Genomic DNA, 21,445 nt, shown 5'->3' on the forward strand with positions numbered 1-21,445 from the left:
TTCCACGAAGTCGTTACAGAAGCCCACAGAAACAGAAGCCAGAAGCCAGTTTCAATCTTAACAGAACCTAGTTTCAATCTTAACAAGGGACATTACTGGCATATTTCCAACTTACCGAGAATATCACAAATGCCAAATAACACATTATTAACTCTGACACACCGTCTAGACAAACATGATCTTTCCGCAACCGTGTACGGTGTTTTGTTTACTCATGTTTATATTTTGAATGTTTTATTTACCAGCGGAGCTATTTGGGTGCTCGCAATGTTTCTTAATGTTCGACACGTCAGACAAAGGTATCCCGTTGGGCCCGCAATTGGCGGCATGGCCTCGGTGGCCGGTCATTCCGCAGTCTCGGCTCGTGTCAGCCCACTTATCGACCGATAAACAAAACCTCATGGGGGAGCTTCAAGTACAGGCATAACACGCCCAGAGGCATTGAGACCGACCCCTAAATCTATAAGGGGTAGGCTCCGGCGTGCAGAACATGAACCAACCATCAAGATTCATTGCTGGAAAAAGTTGATTGCGTTTGATGGTCGCCTTGGAAAGCTTGATGTACGTCAGAAACTGTAATGGAAGCTGCTTGAAGGGGACGCTGGAAGGTGCAGGCAGGCATGGTAGCGTGCCTGCCAGCACCCTCCATCGTCTTCCACTACCTTCCTCCATGCTGGCAGGCTTGCGGCGCAATGGCGGCCGATGTTGGCGGGACGGCAAGCTTGACTGCTGAATTGATGATGCAAATGCATTTTCTGAAGGAATGACGGCAGAAGCAACAGTAGGGCTGTTCGATTTACAGTCCCGGACTCACCGCCGATTCCATGAAAGCAGTTAGGCATTCGATTTTCTTGTGTATCCTTATGGCTTCGAGGAATCCTCGGACTCCCGTGGAATATCCGCGGTGAATTCGAGTCTGTAAATCGAAGAGCCCTATGTTTTTGCCGTTTGTAGACTTTTTGTTGAGCGAAGTTGGATCATACTGCTACGGTGGCTAAACGGTTTGTTGCTCGCAACAACCGATCGCCAATACGCGCGGTCGACAGCTCCAGGTTAAGTTCGCAAGTAAGTTTTTTTTTTTTTTTTTTTTGGGGGGGGGGGGGGGGTAGTTCTTATTAAGAAATTGCAATATTGTACTTCTTCGCATCATGTTTCGCACCTGGACTGGAGTGGTACGCTTTAGGTAACTTTTAGCCGAGGCACATAGCAGTCTACACTACACTGCAGCGATTGCAATTTTTCAAAGCGGTCACTCAGTAAAGTGCACTAGTACAAACAAGGCTCTCTGCGTTCAGATTGAGGGTACGATGGCTGAAATTGGCGTCACACTCGCAAGCCCCGCAGGTGCAATGAATCTTTGAGTGTTCCAATCGTTCGATAATCGCATATATGTTTGTGCATGTGTATCAGTAGCACCAAAAACGTTCATTCAAACCGAATTTGCTACCACGTCGAAACTACATGCGTATCGTCCGTCTGGTGCAGAGGCATAAGCAATGCTGGCCGCGCATGGGGAGCGTTTACGCACTGCAACATCCCTACCGTCTCCGAATAATTCGCGGCCACGCGTGTTGCTCAGTTAAATTTTGTATTGCGCTCTCATTCTGTGGATGAGTGCACCCCGCACACGAGCAAATGCTTTAAAAAAAAGTGGGTCTCCTCTGGACTGGTTAGGCCGAAGGTCTCTTTCTAGTAGCTTGTGTACATAATTGCACAGCAAAGAATACACTCTGTGTAAAAACACATGGCTTGATGTAGATAAATATAGTTCTAGAAAGTATACCGCTAGAGAATAGATGGGAGAACAGCCTTTTCTAGATGGTTATATCACACTGAAAGTTTTTTTTTCAGAAAAGGATAACCTCTTTCTCGTCGCAAAAATTTTTTATGCAGTGGCTATTGTCATTATTCGCAGTAATGCATTATTGTCATGTTTCAAATATTTGAATATCGTTTCAATGGGTTTGATGTCAATGTGAGCACAACCTTAAATCTGGTTCCCTATGCTTCCCTAAGATATCGCAGCCATTATTAAGGACTAATTAGATTCATGTTTTGAAGGAAAAAAATTGTTGCCATGATATTGACGGTACCAGTGGAAAACATGCACCGACACATCATGTGGGCTTCAAGCACTGCGTGGGAAGGAAAATTGAACCTTATTTAAGCCGCAATCACTTAGAAGAGACTTCAGAACGAAAAAAAATTGCTTCACTTGTATTTTGTTCAGCAGTTCATCACAGCCTTTACAGCCTCCTTTGGCAGCTTCTTAGGCTGTGTCTAGCGTTCCGTCCAGACGGAACGGCAACTGTCACTAAAGGTCCGTCCAGAGGAAACACAACTCGCATTGAGAGCAGTCTCTCTTGATTTTTACCCATCTGGCCAAACCGCTGCCGCTCACTGACGAGCCAGAATCACTGATAATTATTAATAATTACAGATGATCGGACTAACTCTAGCTCAATCTGGGCGGATCTTCAAGCTGCCACCCGACGCCCGCTTCACAATGTTTCGGCGAGAGCAGTCGGTCTTGATTTTTACATAACCGGCCAAACCACTTCCGCTCACTGACTAGCCAGAGTCACTGTTAATTATTAATCACTTGTAATAATTAGAGGCGATCGGGCGTAACTGGCGATGGCAACGTCGGCCTTGGCTCCAGCGAGCGGGAGCGGCTCGGCCGCTTGAGTAAAAAACCAAGGCCAACTGCTCTCATCGCGTGAATTGTAAAGCGGGCGTGAAGTTTTGCTATTACAAAACGCTAACCACGGCCACACACACAAAAAAAAACGATGTGAGAATCGAACCAGGGACGACAGCGTCCGTAGTCAGCCGCGGAATCACTACACCAAATCCCAGAATGAGAAATGGCGGCTAATCTACTGGATTCGATTTGGCGTTCAGTCTGGACGGAAGTTTAACAGTTTTTAGCATTCCGTCTGGACGGAACGCTAGGCACTCCCTAATTGTTAGGGCAACGTTATTATCATTTAGGTCTGCACTTTGTCACAGAATCGTCGAAGCAATTTGCCATAGTAGCAATGAGAGAGCTCATCTCGGCACCTTTTTACGCATACATGAACTGGTCCTAATGAATGGCATCTACTTCCAAAGAGAGAATTGAGTTAGAAACTTGATCGTTGACATTGTCACTATGCTGTGATGGTCACTTCGGCCATCCTTACATCCAGTTAATGTGGTATTTTAACGTTCTTATATTCTTGCTTGGAGTGTGACGAACACCTTGCTCGACACCTTAATATCGCATTTAGAACTTTGAAGAATTAAGGCTAATGCAACTTGCTTGTTGTTTGCCACTCACTTCTATCTTGCAGGCTACTAACTGTTACACCTTGCAGCGGGGATCAGCTGGCATGCCCTACTTGGTGATCTGAATGGACCTCTCATCAGATGTCACTGGCTGTTTTTCAGGTTGGTTACAATAGGTTAGCACCTAGTTCTATACAATTGTAGTGCAATGCTATGGCGTGCACTGTGAAATTCAGTTACCAGAACTTGCCTAATTTGACCGAAAGTGCAGTGCTTTGGTCTTCCAATAGCACTGTATATATATCCATGTCGGCTTCTTCATTTCAGCAATTCATTGCACTCCGAGTTTGGAATCAGAGAATGTGGATGTATTGTATTTAACGTCTTTATGTATTGTTTAACATGAACCTTTGCTGCCATTGTACATTGGACTGCTGAAACACAAGCACGAAGGTAAGAGTTCTTAGTAAAAAAGAGAACTAGGATGCTCATGATGCAACATTTAGAAGTGACACAGCCGCTTGATATCCCCCTTTTGGTGCAGCCCGCTGAATGCTCCTCTCCGCCTGTGAGAACAATAGCTTTTCTTTCACTCCGCCGCGTCGCCTGTGGTGCAGGCTATCGGTGATGCGGTGGCGTCAATTCGGAAAGCGGCCACATAATCAGCCATCCGCACTAGCAGTTCTTGGTTCGGCTGTAGTGTTATTGCGCTTTGTCATGCTTCACTTGAGACACCTTGCTGAACAGGCTGCAATCACATATTTACATGGAGTAGATGCTTGGTCCTTAACGTGGGATTGCACTATTCAGCTTGTTTTACTGGAATTTTCGATTCTCTAGCGTGTTCGTGACCTTTGGGCTTTTTCGGAAGGAACTTCGAGCTGCTGATGACGACAGGCAAAAATATCAAGGTGGCGTGGGACAGCTTAATTTTCCAGGTTCGGCTCAATGTGCTATCAGCTTAGGAGCCAAACTGGGTTCCCAATTGACAACTTTTGTTGGATCTTAAAGAGAGCCTTGAGAACAAAACATTCCCTAACTTTCTGCATTCCATCAAACATCCCTCTCTCTCTCTCTCTAGAAAATTTGTTCTAAGGTTCTTAATGAGGTGGTTTGGTCAAATAAAAGTAATGATGGGTCATTTTGCCACGCTCGATGTAGCAAAACATGCTGTAGTGTGTTGTCAACCGACAGGCCTAGAAACATGGCGCTGTTTGTCTGGTGGCTGTCTGTGAAAATACGGATAATGAAGAACCCCACCTCTTACACAGAGTTGAGCACACTAAAATTCAGGTTACGGAGTCGGTCATGCTTCATGTTCCCAGTAAAAAAATACCCTAAGGGGATAACGTCAGCCGTGGAAAGCCCCCGCAGGACAAACCAAAGGAGCCTGCCGGCTATTTCAGTGGCACCGCCGGTTCAAGGTTCACAGCTTATATCAAGGCCGAAAATTTGTCGACTTGGCAGCCATAAATTACTGTTTCCTGTATTAACATTTCGTCAGTAATCAGGCTACAGTATGGTTCTTTTAGTGACCGCAAGCTTTGTCCCTCCACTTGAAGCCGTTTCTTTATTAGGTTTGTTACTCGAGTCTCTTGCAGAAGGTCCGGCAAGATTTTTAGTGGGCTTTGACACGGCAGCTTCAGCAGTTTTTTGCCCCTCACATGCTCGTATCCTTTACAAGAAGTCGCCTTCCACAACACTTTGCCGCAACGTGGGTTCCTGCCTAGCAGCGCACCTTATCACTATTGATAATCTTTTCCGTGGGAAATTTGGCACACCCGTTCTCCTTCGTGTGCGGCTTCCGAAAAGGTCTTTCGTTCTTGCACAGCTCGGTTGTCCTCATAGTATTGCACTTTCTCTAAATTCATCGCAAGTTTGCTGAACTTTTTGCAAGCGTTCGTTTAGTCTGCACTTTCATCTCAAGACTGTGGGTTTCGTTTCGTCGCTTCAATGCATCCAACCAGGTTAAATGTCATCTGGCATTCTTCACCTTTCAATTTAACGTGTTCCTAACCTTCAACACACTCGCGTGAAGCTACATTTTCTTGCGCCTGATATTCGCTGGCTGCACTTTGAGCGTAGAATTCTTCTAGACGAGGGTGTTTTGCTTCTTTCCCACCTGCTGCTAACGCATGTTCTCTTGAAATTCTCGCTTGCATGTATGCACGCTTGCATCTTACTAAAATCCTTTCCCGGGAAAGGCATTGCCCTCATGCGGTGGCTTTTAGAGCAGTGCCGGTCAAGAGCACTCTTCCATGACCTGAAGGGAGTCCTAGTGGGTGGTTTCCACTTAATTTGGTGAAAATGTTCTTTTTCTGGAGGCTTTCGATTTTTATGGCAAAGAAGAATAGCAGAAGCAAGGGACCACATTGGAGTGACCATCTCATAATATTTAAGGAAGTATGGGAAATTTGAATATACATTTGTGTTGAGTTGATCTGGATTGTATAAGCTTTAGTGCGTAACTCAGTTTTTTTTTCTTTTCAGCTGCCCACCTGTTCGAAGATAGTCACCATATTTGATATTTAATGATAATATATTCAATGTTAAAACCAAGTTTGTTTTGTGTAATATTTTTAAGCACCCCAGCACACACCTCTAAGCTCTCATAAAATGTTTAATAAGTTTTCAGAGCATTGTAGCAGGATAGCAGAAAAATGATAACGACATGAATGGACAGAGCAAAACGCTTACGCAAGCTTACTTATTTGCTGCAAATCTTATTTTATAAATTTATTCGCAAAAATGAAACCAGTTTTTATTTAGCATTGCAAAGCAGCTATCCTTTTCATGTCGTCATCATTTTCCTGCAATTTCACATATCTGCCATCATACAATCAATTAACCTGCCAGCATCGACGCTACCATTGCCGTCAGCTACCGACGCATGCCATCAGCTACCGCCGTACCGAAGTCTACCAGCATGCCGTCATCCATCACTCTGCCAGCATGCAGTCAACTGCTGTCATGCCATCATTAATGCCATTACCATAATCCACCATGTTGATGTTTGATGGATTCCATCAGCTCCAGATTTTCAATAGTGAATTCGCCAAATAGCTCTGGCGTAGTCAAATTTAAAGTTGCCGTACAGGATTGGGAGTGGCCGTAATCCGCCCGCCGCATGCGCCCACTGACTGCCCTCCCCCTTCGAACCTTTTATCGGGGCCTTGGAAGTGCTCCCAGGTCGATGAGACGGCCTTCCAGTGCGCGATCTAGGCTCGTGCGCCGGGGTATTCGCCGCACTACCACCCCACGTCTTGACGGTTCCATCGAAGGCGCCGCCATCTTGCCTGCGCAGCACCCTCTGGTAGCTGGCCTATTTGGTGGCTTGGGCGTTTGCTCCACGGCAAATGGCCGCAAGCTGCGTCTCGGTAGAGCGAACTAGAACACAGAGTGGTTCAAACGAGCTGCCAAAAATGAAGCAAAAACAGGGTAATGACCTGCCGTCTTCCGATTATCTCGCCGCCTTGCGGTGGTCAATAACAGCTTAAGCTTGTGCGTGCAGAATATAAAAACAAACAAACAAACAAATCAAATATTATAACATTATATAAAAATCTAAGCAAGTCAACAATTATTAACAAAAATAATTCTGCTTTATTATTGCTACTGGGAAAGTGTAGAGAAATTCCCTCCCAGTCTTCTCGCGATGGCGGCGCCGCCATGCGGCGCCCACCAACTCTCGCGTCGTCTGCTACATGAACTTTTGCGACGCGGAGCTTGCATGGAAGATGATGCCCCCCGGGGTGTAAGACAGCGCATACATGTTAAAAACCGGGCATGAAGCGAGTAGTCCTCTCGGCTAAAATATGCACCGGTAGGGCATTAGTTCGCCAACTATATGTTTCTTCGCCTAATCTACCCTATGTTCTTAACGTTTGGTGAAAAGCGCTGCCGGGCATTCATAAGTGCGTGTTCATGCACCTCGCTGCATAAACCCGCCCTTATGAGATGTACATTTAACAAATCTGACGTTGCATAGAACAAACGCATGAATAGGCATAGAGTTTCATAGAATGATATTTGTATGAAACTATTCGGTGCTCAGAAAATTGCGGTGCCTTTGCTTCTTATAATCGCAAACTACAAATTTTCCCGTAATTGTGTTTTCCAAGGAAGGAGAAATATTTATTTAGCTGTGAGATTATGAATATTGCGTGTCTTCCCGAAAAGAAATACTAAAGGCCTGTATATTAACCTTAGAGCGTAGTTACCCAAGGTTTCGTGGGCATTAAAATAAAAAAGGAAAAAAGAAAGATATAACACTGTGCCGCTGGTGAGAATCGAATCCAGGCCTTTTGCATGGGAACTGAGTATTCTACCCCTGCGCCACATTTTGAAGTCTTGAGATCGCAGTGCCCCTAACGAATTTTACCCGTTTTTGCTTCACTTCTCATGCATTGAAAGTACAGGTGTTTGAACCACTCTGTGTTCTAATTCGCTCTAGTCTCACCGAAGTTTCAATTGTGGCGCGTTGTATGCTCCCTTCCGTAATATACTTTAAATGGAAAAGTTGCACAGGACCCCTTTATGCGATGTGACTTAAATTCGCGGCTTGTTGGGCCACAGAGAAGTTAATTTCTCCTAGAAGCAGCGTAGTCTACGTTATGTAAACAATGAATATTCCAGCATATTATCTTCTTGCAATACCTCTTCACAAGTTTGTGGGTGCGTGCGTGCGTGCGTGCGTGCGAGCGTGCGTGCTTGCCTTGGATTGTGTATAGCAGCTATTTTGAAGGTTTTCAGAAAAAACGGATCTTCGCAAAACGACCTAACCGTGAGATGCTCGACGCCCATGGCAAACAAGCACAGGCGCGTGTCAGTGTAACAGACTTCTGGTTTTAAATCTATGCTGTTGTAATACAGGTAGTTTTGGGTGAGCTTAGGAAGTATTTGGCATATTATATGCCTTTAATAAATATTTTCGATATGTCCACACCCCACAATCAGTCACCACTGCCGCCAACTACACAGTAAAAACAAAACTTTCTCTCTTTAGAATTCCAGATCCCTGTGCAGCCCAATTTAGCAGTGAAATTATTGTACAACTCAAAAAACGGCTCCTGGAGGGCGTTTTATAGGGAGTCATTTAGGATTCGCCTTTTGGCAATCAGACAAGCGCTCGCTTTTTGATGTTACTAACCGATATACATCATGTTTTGACAATAGACCGAATTATTGGGTGTTGTGAGTGAGTGAGCCATTTTATTTTACCCGGGAAGCGTATGGGAGAAGAATGGAGGGTGAGTCACCCTTCAGGTTGACCGGAGAAAAGGAAAACCTAGTGATGTGGTAGCCACAGTGAAAAAAGCCACGACCAGCCTCGTAAAACTTGAGGCTGGGTCTTCCGGATTGTAGCCGCAGCAACGGTTGAGATGGAGCAAATACCAACTGCATCACAGGCACGTTTCAGCGACCTATTTCTGTTTGGCGAGAAAGCACACTAACGACAGATATGCGACAGTTATTTTATTTACCTGCCAGTAGGAGCCAAACACTGCAAGCATTCTAGCTCAGCTACTAAGTGGTGGCTTTAATCTGAAGAGATATTGGAGTTGTCTAGCTATTTTGGCTCAACTCATTACTCTATTTCGAAAAGGCAATCAAACGGCAAGACTTCGAGCGAGAAAAAAAGCAAAAATTGCGAAACCTGCGTCCGCTACCGCGAAAACCCATGTCGGTACGCGACTTCCGGATGACAATGCGGCAGGGATCAGCAGATTAAGTTTTTATTATCTTCCCAACCAACTGTGAGAGCAACCTGTAGCAAGAAACGTCTGCTGCCTTAGGTACAGAGACAATTACCTTTTGCGAATTTACTTCCGCCACTCCGAGGTTGGTGTGCAAAACGATTGCCGAAAACTTGTCTGCTGCGAAGTGCGCCACTCCCAAGTATCACTCCTCTATTAGACGGATGCCTGCTTGTCTTCCACCCACGTTGCAAGAAGGGTGCATATAGAGTACAATTGGCCAGACTTAGATATTGTGTGCAGATTTTGGTGCACATGCGTTGTAGTACGTCCAATGAAGTAGAAACGGAACGACATAGGTGTGTCAAACCGGTGTGGCCCATGGTGGTGAGTGAAAGGCGAGGGGGCTGGCCGAATTGCTGTGCTTCCAGGAGTTCAGACAGTTTATTGTGGAGGCTGAGACGGAGTAGATACGGGGTAGGAGTGAATGCGGGGAGTCCAAGAACAATTTTGTATGTTTTGCGAATTAGTGCGCCGAGTTTGGAGTGTTTTTTTGGTTTCAGTGGGACTTATGGTACCGCATATATGATGCTACTTATCTGGACCGCATGAATAGTTTGGCAGGTATCTTTCTCCCGAGGGCGTAGTGCTGGGTGCAGACTCTTCGGATGAGGTGCGTAAGTTGCGTGATGGGCAGATGGAGTTGCGGAGGAAAAGCGGCTCCGGAAACATTGGCTTTCAAGGGAACGCCGAGAATTCGAAGAGTGGTCACTTGCGGGACAGAAACACAGGATATGGTGATGGATTGGTCAGGGGTCGGTAGTGGAGGATGGCCGCCTGTGCGTGCGCGGAGAATACGCAATGCAGATTTTTGGGGTGCACAGGTGAGCCTTCAGTGCGGTAGATATTCGAGCGTGTAGTCGATGTTTTTCTATATATTTTTTCGCCGCTGTTCCGACGATCCGGTACTTGTCCAGATTGTTAATTCATGATCGTGGAAAGTGTGGTGGAGATTTGGGATTGTGCAGAGTTTGGCTGGACGTTCAAGGCGGGCGATATTGAAATGTAGTGGGGAAATCGCATATACTTGAGGGCTGCTTTTGCCGGCCTGGGGAACTGGTCAGATTGCATGAGTCCCAGTCGTATTACGGATGTCCGATCTGTCAAACAGGCGCGGACGATGTTATGAGATTCCGCTCCACAGTAAGTTATTTGAAGGCCTCGCAAAGTGGCCTTAGCTGGGTTTTGCTTAAGTTATGGAATTTTGGTTCTTTTATATGGTGGTGTATGTCTTGAGCAGATAGGTGCGCACCGAAGCCAAATATGGCATGGGGATACAGGTCGTTGTCTTCGAGGTAGGTTCTTAATCAATAATGCAGCTATGTTCGAACAGCTTGCCCAGGCACGAAGTATGAGAAGTGGGCCGGAGGTCGTCGGTGGGTACAGGTTTGTAGGGCTTCGGTACGAGTATTTTGTCCATCACAGAAAGGCAAATTATAAATTTATAGAGCAACAGAAAAGTATACACGTTGATTATAGAAGTAAAACAATTTACATGTAAATTGAAAAGTTTTTTGCCAGTTTAGTTTCAATTAATAATTTATTCCCTCCTTTCGACCAAGCAACTCAATGACCGTTCACCATACACATTTTTACAAGCAGGAAGGTTGGAATTTCTGTTGGTATCCTGTCTCGTCGTTTGAGCCGGCAAAGAAAACGTAGTTATTGGCAGGGCAGAATTAAAAGTTGTTGTGCTATTGAATAAAAGGGCATCTGAGGATTCGTGGAGAGATGTGAATAAAAGCACACGAAGCTCCCCAAATAAAGAGCTACTTGGGTGGAGAGAGAGAGAGAGCATACATTAAAATTCTTAATGCTCGTTTTCTTAGTCGTTGAAGAGGAGTAAAAAGAGTAAGAGGAGGAGTCGTTGGAGAGGAGTACTCCCTCGTGTTTCACTACAGTATCTTATATGGCAGTATAATAATAAAAAGTACAACAGCGAAAAATGTTATCTAGAAAGTGATGACGGGTTTCAATAATGTGCACAAACCAAAAGAACTTGGCTATTTTAGCTATCAATTTATTTCCTCCCGTCTAGGTGTTTATCTAATATAACTAACATTTTAATCGAAGACACGTTTTAAATTATACGATTTTCTTTAGCTAAAGTAACTGTGTCAAATCAAGACGTTTTGACCTTAGATGAAGTAGTAAAGGTGGCGATTAATGAGTTGCATTACAGTTTTGCGCGTGGCTTGACATGGCCAGTATTTTTAGCGTGCTGAATTGCACAGTTTGCTAACAATAATACCGCCGTCGATATTAAGTAAGAAGATTTCTTCAACAAGTTTTATCGTGAATATGTTTTCAACACCGCACGGTTTTTTCCAAGGTCGGTTGCACAATTTATATATCTTTCCAAGCCCCATTCAGCTGCTTAAATAGTCTTTCTAACGTCTAATATATTCGCTTTCAACGTGAGCTGTGAGTCGTTTTATTGTATACTTAAAAATAAAACGAGTAAGGCCACCTTTTAAAAGGTCAGCTTTTCACGTGTTTTACCAGTTTAGGTGTATAAGTCATGTGAATACCATTTTATTTAACCGCTATCAAAATGTTTCTTGTTTCTGTGCAAATATCTACAGATTACTGAGTAAGGACTACGTGTTAAGTAGAATTGATGTAGCGACACTATGTGGGTGTTTTAGCTGGCAAGGAGAGCTTTTTTACTTATCCCATATGCTATGAATGAAACAATAACTCTTGGTTAATTTAAATGCGAAGAACTTGTAGTTATGTCCTGTCTTCCAAAGCAATGGGATACCGCTATAATATCGCTTTACTCTTGAGACAGCACAGTCAGGGGACACGTACATCTGTAGCTCTGGCGTTCACAAGCTGCCTCGTCAGTTTACTCATGCTGATTTGAACTACGCTAGATTTGAAGGACTGGACTAGAGTTTATATGTTGTGCTTACGTGATGATGCATACCCAAAAAAAATGTTCGTTGGAAGTCGCAGAATTCTGTTTTAAATCTGCCGTAGATATTTGCACGTGACAATTCTCTAAGGACCATAACCGGTGCTACGATGCTGCTATCACATCTACTATGACGCTGTCTGCCTTTGATAGAAAAGGAACAGTGTTGAGGCCATGGATTCCTCGTCCACAAACCTTCGCGCGCAGCCACATTCCGTCGCACATTTTTTCATGCCGCCGACCGAAAAACAACTGCCTGGTAATAACCTGCAAATGATGCATTCGCTGCCACAAGGCGCGTTCAATAACCGCTACTGTATGCTTTTAACATTCATGAGTGAAACTAAGTCGCCAGGATAATCTTGGATAGTGATTATTCGCTATTTCGTACATTCACATCTATTATTATTCCTTCGGTATGTTTCGGAGACACGCACGTGCAGCTGGTGACATTTTCACGCAGTCTACGTATGTACACAGCATGATCTTCATAAATAGCGGCCTGATAAACAACCCAGCTTTAAAATCGAACCGAACAGCGCTCCGAGTTTATTGTGTTTGCTCGCTGTTTGGAATGAAGCTGAAATGTTCACCATCGGCTGTTGTTAACTGTGCCGTTTTATTCCCATATCAATGAAGATTGTATTGTCGTTTCAAGGTCCAACTCAACAGCAAACATTCGGTAATCTCTGCAAACATTTTACGATGGCTCTCGTTGAAACATCAAATGCTCCAGCTTTCGTGTTACCATTGGTTTTGAATACAGTGTCTTTGGACTTGTAAGATAAACAATATTTAGTAGTTACATCAAACAGGTGAGTGTATTATTCACACTCCCTCATTTCCTTTCCAAATGTTTTTTATACAAACGCTCAGTTATTTTTTCGTGCTCGCCTAATTCTGGCGCGTTTTCTGCTGCTGTTCCCGTTTCTTCATTAATGCATATAGGTTCTAACTTTTCTCCCCAAATTGGCTTGTTGCGACAGGAACATGAAGATATAAGCGTTCGAGCTGAAGAAAAATCCTGCGTCCAAAATTCTCCTTAGCTCTAAAAAATTTGTAACTATAAAAGTCAAGTCACTCGACAAGTAGCTTTTTTTGCCTAGGTTGTCCGCTGCAACCAAACATTGTTCATTGGTTCACTGTAGGGTGTAACGCCCCGACGCTACACAGGCGACGAGCAGCGCCGTAGTGGACAGCGACAGATGATTTTTGCCCACACGGGGACATTTTACGTGCACCAAAATTTCGGGCACTTTTCTCTTTTCGCCTCCATCACCCAAAATTGTCAGTAACAGCAAACAACACCGATGTTATATCAAAAGGTGGAACGGACAGGTGCCCTGAAAGTGGTTCCAGTTTTTATTGCGTTTTTTTTTCTGTTGCAATATATTGTCGAGGTGTAATGATCAGTTCTAAATCTCTAATCTCTTTGTATTACGCTGTTTCTTGTTGTCAAGAGGCCAAGCCTTTTCTTTTCTTTTCTGCAACTAGCTTTTGTTTCATTAAAAATGATTTTCTCCTAGACGGCTGGCCCATGTGTTGTTTTGCTGAGCTCATGACTTAAGCACGCAAAAGGAGTGTTCAATTTTCGTCTCCGAGTATTTTCCACATATTTTTTAAGGGAAGAAAAAAACTACACCGTCTTCCCGAAAAGAACTATGTGGTGATGCAAAGCAGAATTGTCGGCGTCCATTCAGCTCATCGGACGGCGCAGCGTGTCTCAACCGAAGCAACCGGGTTTATTATATAGAGCAGATGGAGTGGAGAGGAGGAGATGAAAGAGGAGACGCACATGTTCGCTTATCGCGCAGTTGGCGTGTTGCCGTTATGTTGAGTGATGTGGTGTTTAGTAGCGCCAAAGGGAATTCCACGTCCGGGTCCACACCAGTGGCAAGGGCACGCAAGTACTGTGGTGTTACGGTGAGTAGGTGGTGGTGCTCGAGGCGCCACAACTCCTCCATGATCTTGCTGTCGATGTTGTCGTCTGAGTGGTAGAATCGGTAGTCCCCGTCAGCGTTGGTGAGGTAAAGGTTGTTGACGTTGGTGCACCCGCTGAGAGCAACGTACAAGCCCTCGTCTTCACAGCTTTGTCTTCTTCTCCTTCTTCTTCTTCAGCGGTTCCCCTACGGGAAGATGACAACGGTGGTTGAACGCGAAGCTATCTTGTTATGGATTCTTTGGTTGAAAAATCCGTATGGGCATCCTCACAAAATCATCATGAGAAGCGCTGCGGACGGGGCGAGAGCAACTTACACGCCCTCCTCTTCGCAGCTTTGTCTTCTTCTCCTTCTTTGTCTTCAGCGGTTCACCTACGAGAAGATGAGGACGATGGTTGAAAGCGAAGCTATCTCGTGATGGATTCTTTGGTTGGCCAGTCCCTAGGGGCATCCTGCCACAATCATCATCAAAGGAACTGCGGACGGGGCACGGACGCGAGACGTCCCCCCCCCCCCCCCCCCGAGAAAGAGACGCTAACATCCTCCTGTAAAGTTTTCAGTTCGTCGTTTCTATTGACGTTCATCTTCGTGTGCCTTCCTTGTATCAGTAGCTTCTTGACGTAGTTCGAATGAGTCAAGGACACAAGCCGCGTTCGTAGCACTTGCTCCTGTTCCGGTGTTGTAGCGCAGTGGAATGAGTGCCGCGTCCCTCCTGTTGCGGCCAGAGTGTCGTGGGATCGAAACTGGGCGCCGCTAACTTCATCTTTTTTTAAAGTCTAGGGAAAGAGGTGCGGACAACGGACGGACGCCGGACATAGCCCCGAGCAAGGGATGCTTTGCATCTAAAATACATCACCGAGCTTTCCTGGAGAATTTCTGTGAGTGCGTGGACTACAAACTTGGACAATACGTTCATTTAACAGAACAGAAAGTATCGAGTCGAGTGGGGAAACTAACAAAAGTGTTAAATGCAGGACAGTGCACCGTACGTCCATTTAAGCACGATAAAGAAAATGTTTCTTAGAACCAGTCTGGGCTCGAAATCTATGAAGACAACATATGGCATGTCATCGTCCGGAAGGGCCGACACCGTCAGAGCAAGTGAATACCAGGTATATATCTATATTACGGCAAGTCGTTGCGTAGGATGGAAAATAAAGCATTGAAAAGTCTCATGAGCGCCAAATAGGGATACGAATAACTCGAAGCACCACGCGAACTTACATTAGCCATATTGGTGAAACAGGACCGCCTCTTTCTCAAGCATGAGAGGGACTATAAATGACGTCTGAGGGGTATCTTATAAGAAACCCCGGCTATCCGCGTTGTCAAAACGCCAATTTATTTTCACACAACAAGGTATCCCTAGCTGCATATTTCTTCACCTTTCGTTGATTATCGGGGGGATGTGCACATGCTTTCCAGGCAAGAGTGATTGCCCGTCCCCATAGGCAGTTCTTTACGTGAATATGCTGGTGAATTAGAACATAAAAGGGGCAGGCATGAAAGGCAGAAAATGGTCTAGTAAATACTAATAATATTACTATATATACTTCCTAAATACCTCTAAAATGTTTGCAATGAGCTGGGGATTACAGAAGATTTGATTGCTTACAAATTATTGATCGAACGATTGGGTAGCCCTTCTCGATATGATTGGGAAGTTTAAATTCAAACTGACAAAGATCAAAATTCTAATTCTCATCAACCGTACTTCAAAGCCATGTTAACAACCAGACCACCAAAGTCCAAAGACAAATTCCAACTCTGCTTTAAAAATATATTCCATTCTGGTAATATTCAACCATGATCACTGCCAAAACAATATTACCATACAACGATATTTTCCTCAGGTGTTCAAAGATATCTCATTGTTATGCAATACGGCGTGTAATTTATGCACACTTTCTGGAACACATCATGCAAAGTGCGCGTTCCTGCTGTGTGTGTAAAGGGGCTTTTTTGCAGTGTTTTTAGGTGCAAAGCATCTCTTGCTCGGGGCTATGTCCGGCATCCGTCTGTTGTCCGCACCTCTCCCCCTACACTATAAAAAAAGATATAGATAGCGGCGCCCGGTTTCGATCCCACGACTCTGTGGCCGCAACGGGAGGATCGCGGCGCTCTTCCTACTGCGCTACAAAACCGAGACAGGCGCAAGTGCGACGAACGCGCCTTATGTCCTTGTCGCATTCAAACTACGTCAAGAAGCGACTCATACAACGAAGGCACGCGAAGCTGAACGTCAATAGAAACGACGAACTGAAAATTTTAGAGGTGGATGTTAGCGTCTCTTGCTCGGGGGGATGTCCCGCGTCCGTGCCCCGTCCGCAGCGCCTCTGATGATGATTGTGGCAGGATGCCCCTAGGGACTGGCCAACCAAATATTCCATGACGAGATAGCTTCACGTTCAACCAGAGTCGTCATCTTCCCGTAGGGGAACCGCTGAAGACGAAGAAGAAGACAAAGCTGCGAAGAGGAGGGCGTGTGCGTTGCTCTCGGCCCGTCCGCAGCGCTTCTGATGATGATTTTGGTAGGATGCCCCTAGGGATTGGCCAAACAAAGAATCCATCACGAGATAGCTTCGCGTACAACCACTGTCGTCATCTTCCCGTAAGGGAACCGCTGAAGAAGAAGAAGGAGAAGAAGGCAAAGCTGCGAAGACGAGGGCGTGTACGTTTCTCTCAGCCGGTGCACCAACGTCAACAACCTTTACCTCACCAACGCTGACGGAGACTACCGATTCTACCACAGAGACGACAACATCGACAAGAACATGATGGACGAGTTTCGGTGCCTCGAGCACCACCGCCTACTCACCGTAAGACAACAGTACTCGCGTGCCTTTGCCACCGGTGTGGACCCGGACGTGGAAGTCCCTCTGGCGCTACTAAACACCAGATCACTCAACATAACGGCAACACGCCAGCTGCGCGATAAGCGCGCATGCGCGTCTCCTCTCTCATCTCCTCTCCATTCCATCTGCTCTATATAATAAACCCGGTCCGCGCGCCGCTTCCTAAGTTGCTGCTTCTGTTGAGACACGCTGCACCGTCCGATGAGCTGAATGGACGCCAACGATTCTGCTTTGCATCACCACATTACACCATCTCCCCTTCGGGGAGATGGTGTAATTTTTTTAACCTGTTCTTTCCCCCGTTAACTTGCAAATATTTTCAGTAAATTTTCAGTCTGCTCATCACAGATAAAAAACTTTTGATAAATAGGAGCAAGATTTAGCGTTTGAAATCCGTATTTAGTCCGTGGGTTAGGCACATACCAGCGTTCATGATGACGTGTTTGATTGGAGTGTGTGTTCTTTCGTAAAATAATTGTTTGCTCAAGAAAAGGCGCTCCACGTTTGGATAATGATTTGTACAGTTGAAGCAGGCGGAAATCATAGGGAGAAGTAACTTTAATTATGTTATATTTTGAGTACAACTTGTCGGAAGAAGATATACTTGGCGCGTTTGATATTGCATTCAATGCACCGTTCTGTAACACCGAACGTTTACTAATATTGGTTGCAGTAGTGCTACCCCAGATTAAATTTCAGCATCTTATATTTCACTCAAATAATGTGAAGTACAAAACAAGCTTTGTTTTAACCGGCAGGATTTGTCCCAACCTCCTAAGTATTCCGACTGTACGAGGAGCATTAAATTTGGGTGACGTGCGAATACGGAGCACACTTAGTGCTGACTTACAAAACCACGTTTATTAACCCAAAAATGTTCTGTACAGGTACCTTCAAAACTATTTGGAACACGCTCTCATGCATGTACATTAATTTCGTCTCCTTGTAACTCATTGGCAGCATTGGTGTGTGTTTTAAAGAAGTCCTCCTTAAAATAAAAAGCTTCCTGTAAACCGGTAATGTCTGTCATAAAGCCAGTGAGACAAATATTTTGCAATACATGACGGTACCTGTACATGCAATTTTTTGCAAAAAGATAAACGTAAAAACACAGTACACTTGACCATTTAACTGGTGTGATTATGCGTAATCTACAGCGGATTAGTTTACCTGTCACTTACCTGTCATCGGATGAGGTTACAGCGTGTCACTTCCTCAATGCTGTCCGTTGATCTGTGGTATAGAAAGCATTTATAATTTGTAAAAAGCCTGTTATGTGACAGCGTGAAATATATGGTTGCGGCCAGTTTTTAGGAATTTCGATAAGCTTTCTTCGAGCTAACTGCGTGGCTCGTGAAAAGTTGCCCGAAATAAAGATATTTTGTGCTTCAGCTTTGGTGGGACGGCTAATACGTATTCGCTTAATCTAACGTTGACCAGTTTTATGATGACGGCAGGGCATTTCGTTTCGTCAAACATACCGAAGAGATGTGCGTGCTACACTGCACTCTCTGGGAAATCTTAACCAGTCGCAGATGAAAGAACACCTCACGTTTTCCTTCACAATGCTGCCGTGTCTCACTCGAGTCAGGAATGCCATGAAAAAAAATTAGCAGTTGCTTAGCTCGGATATCCCAGGATATAGGTAGCGTGAGCTAAGGTTCAGATAGTTATCCTTAGCTTTCCTGGTTGTGTAGAATTATCGTGAATATCATGCTTACTGCTGCTTCAATGGCACGCACACGGTATACGCATCATGTGCCATATATTTATAAAGCGGCTCCGGCGCAGCGTCACCACTCGCGCCAGAGCTAAACTGTTTGCACAGGTGCATGCCGTTGTTGCTGCGACCCACGACCCATTGGTTCTACACCCGGCCACGCCACACATGATCATCAAGTGGACCGGGCCGCCACGTGCGGAACGGAGGCCGGCGAAGACGGTGGGCGCGTTTTGTGTGTGAGAGACGCCTGGACGCGAGCAACGTTCTGTGCTCTGTGTGACGTCTCTCCTTCTCGCGCATGCTAAACTGCTAAACCTCGGCCAGTGTAGCTCACGCTACAAAATTACATTGCTCCGCATTGAGCGATTCCCAAGATGATCAAGCGGAGAGTGTAGTAGGACTGGATACACCGCTACTCACTCTGAGGCTTATTTGATAACCCCAATTTTGTCTTTGTAATCAAAGCACGTGCAAGCTTTACTTTCAAGACATTCAAGACGCCGTGACATGTCCGGCAGTTTCAGTTTTAAAGAGTGATTGCTTGGTTTGAGTGCTTCACAATTAAATGTTGCTTCAGCTTGAGATTTACCCATTTGCCCATTTGTGTGGTCTTTTCGTTATTTCTTTAAGAAGTTGAAGTACAGTGTCATATCCTTCTGGCTGAGCTTCGTCCTGAGCTTCCAAATCAGATCGTAAAGTCGCCTTTATGGTGGGCCGGCATTGGTCTGCACATCCTCCGATACCAGGACCAAAAGTGCCCCATCTATACATTCACACAATCTCTCACATAACACCTGTTGGCATGAGAGCAGTAAAAGAACGGTTTTCGCTTCGTCCAGCGAATATGAATAAGCAGTTACGCATCCGGGGTACGAAGAAATGATGTGCCTGAGGCATTGTACCAGAAGCGCTGCTCCCATGCCCACTGAAGTTGGCATCACGGTGAAACCATGCTGGCTGTAGGGGTCGCTGCGAGTGGCTCCGGTTCCGAAAAGGGAGCGGATTTTTCGCACATAGCGCTCAGTCGAGGGGGACAATAACGACGTTTGCTACCAGCGTAAACTAAGCGAGAACAACCCGACAGTGTGCATAGCTCTTGCAAATGCCAGTTGTACAACCGTGGGGATGTGACTAATAAAGACACCAAGATGATGTCATGGACAGGAAAACCTGCGGTCTGAGAAAAGAATTTGCGTGAGGGATTGGGCAACGAGCACTGCTCGCATGCGCAATCGAGCTTTAATAAGGTACCACAGCATTTCCTGCGTGCTTGACGTGCTGGGCCTTCCATATAAGCTCTCACACGTGCAAGGTGAGTTTAACCGGCTGAGATGCGGTGCATATTTGGTTGCCTCAACGCTTAGATTGATAATAAGCATGTTAAGGTTTTCGCTCGTGTCTTTGTCGCTTACTTCTTCGGAGTACGCTGGGCCTAGCGTCCAAGAGGTAGAGTAACGGTTGTTCACTCCCGGGCTTTGGCCAGACGTTTTGAATATTTTTGTTAACTGCATACGCCTTGTGCCGATCTTCTTATATTTACTATTGGTGCATGCGGCTTCCTCCCTTTCGTACCACGCCCAAGTTTGTTAACATTTCCTCTCCGAGCGTTCTTCCATATGGGCCACCTGGACTGTTGTGTCAATGATCACATGATGGCACTCAATCTTATCGTCATGGTTCTTCCAGCTAGTGCGTGGGGAATTAACTGTAAGAGTTAGGTCCGGCAATGTATCCTGTGTTGCAGTGGTTGGGATGCGCGTTGCTACGTTGCAATTGGTACAAAGAGTTAGCTTGTCTTCGCCCATAATTTCTCAGAGCTTTCTGACTCGTTTGTTTTGGTTGTTCTTGCCCATTGCTTCATTTGCTGCATTGAAGTCCCAAAATATAATAAATTGGTTGGAGGCTGCTAAACCTCTTGCTCGGCGGAGAATGTCGGCTCAACCTGGAGCGTTGCTTTTTGATCAGCAGTAGGTATTGAGGACAAATATACTCTCTTACTTTTTTTCTAGAAAAGGAGCTCAGTGAAAAAGTGGTCATGTATATTTCTCGAGAATGTTTGTTGGATTTCTAAGCATCCCGCATTCACAATGATGGCAACGACAAGAATGTAGGTATCGTTATAGGTTTTTTTTTCGTATTTTAGTTTAACATTCAGTAATGGAAGGCTATTTGTTGAAATAAGGATGAACTTTGGCGCACTAGTACCCTTAAATTTTTTTGAGATGAGCTCCCCAATTCATCTGCAGGACCTTTTACTATTTTTGACGCCTTTTCAGGAATGAAGTTTTGAGACGTTAGCGGAGATCATCAACAAAATATATTCAAGCAGCTACCAAATATGCGAAACGTCCGCATTGCCACACGAAAGGATTCGTTATACCCTGCTACAACTGTGGTGACGTTTCTAGTATGGGCACAAGTTCTCGTTTCGGAATCACGTCGCAATTACAAGAAGCGGTCACCCTACTCCCTAATATACGAAGTAAGTGCAACACATTTCTTCCTTTCGCGGCGTTATATGAGATTATGAATTGTTCTAGAAGCCACTTTCTCGCATGGTTGCACATTTGGTACTTAAGGTAACGCTACCAATTTAATTGCGGAACTCCAAACCACCCGTTTCTGTGATATCGCTTCGCGGTCGGCGTCGTTGTAACTGGGCTGCGGAAAAAGACGCGAAAGATAAGGAAGATAGAGAGAGCAGGAAATGGAGGAGGAATGGATAATGAAGGTGTGAGAGGGAGGGTGGTAAGCCGAAGAAGCGCTACACGTGTTCTCAGGTGGCGGGGTCCTAGAAGATAACCGAGGAAACGAACAGGCCAACGATGATAGTGCCAGCAGAAAAGTGGAGCATAATGGTATGGCCAAAGAGTGGAGGAACGGCGGTATGCCGAGGTGATGCGAGACATAGTTCCCGTGGGCGACGCGCTACAACAGGAAACCAGGCCTTTGCGCGGTTCGCTGATGATGTGATCGTTTGC

Source organism: Haemaphysalis longicornis, unplaced genomic scaffold, assembly GCF_048455015.1.
Source record: "Haemaphysalis longicornis isolate Haplotype H1 unplaced genomic scaffold, Haemaphysalis longicornis Haplotype H1 scaffold_6, whole genome shotgun sequence".
NCBI lineage: Eukaryota > Metazoa > Arthropoda > Arachnida > Ixodida > Ixodidae > Haemaphysalis > Haemaphysalis longicornis.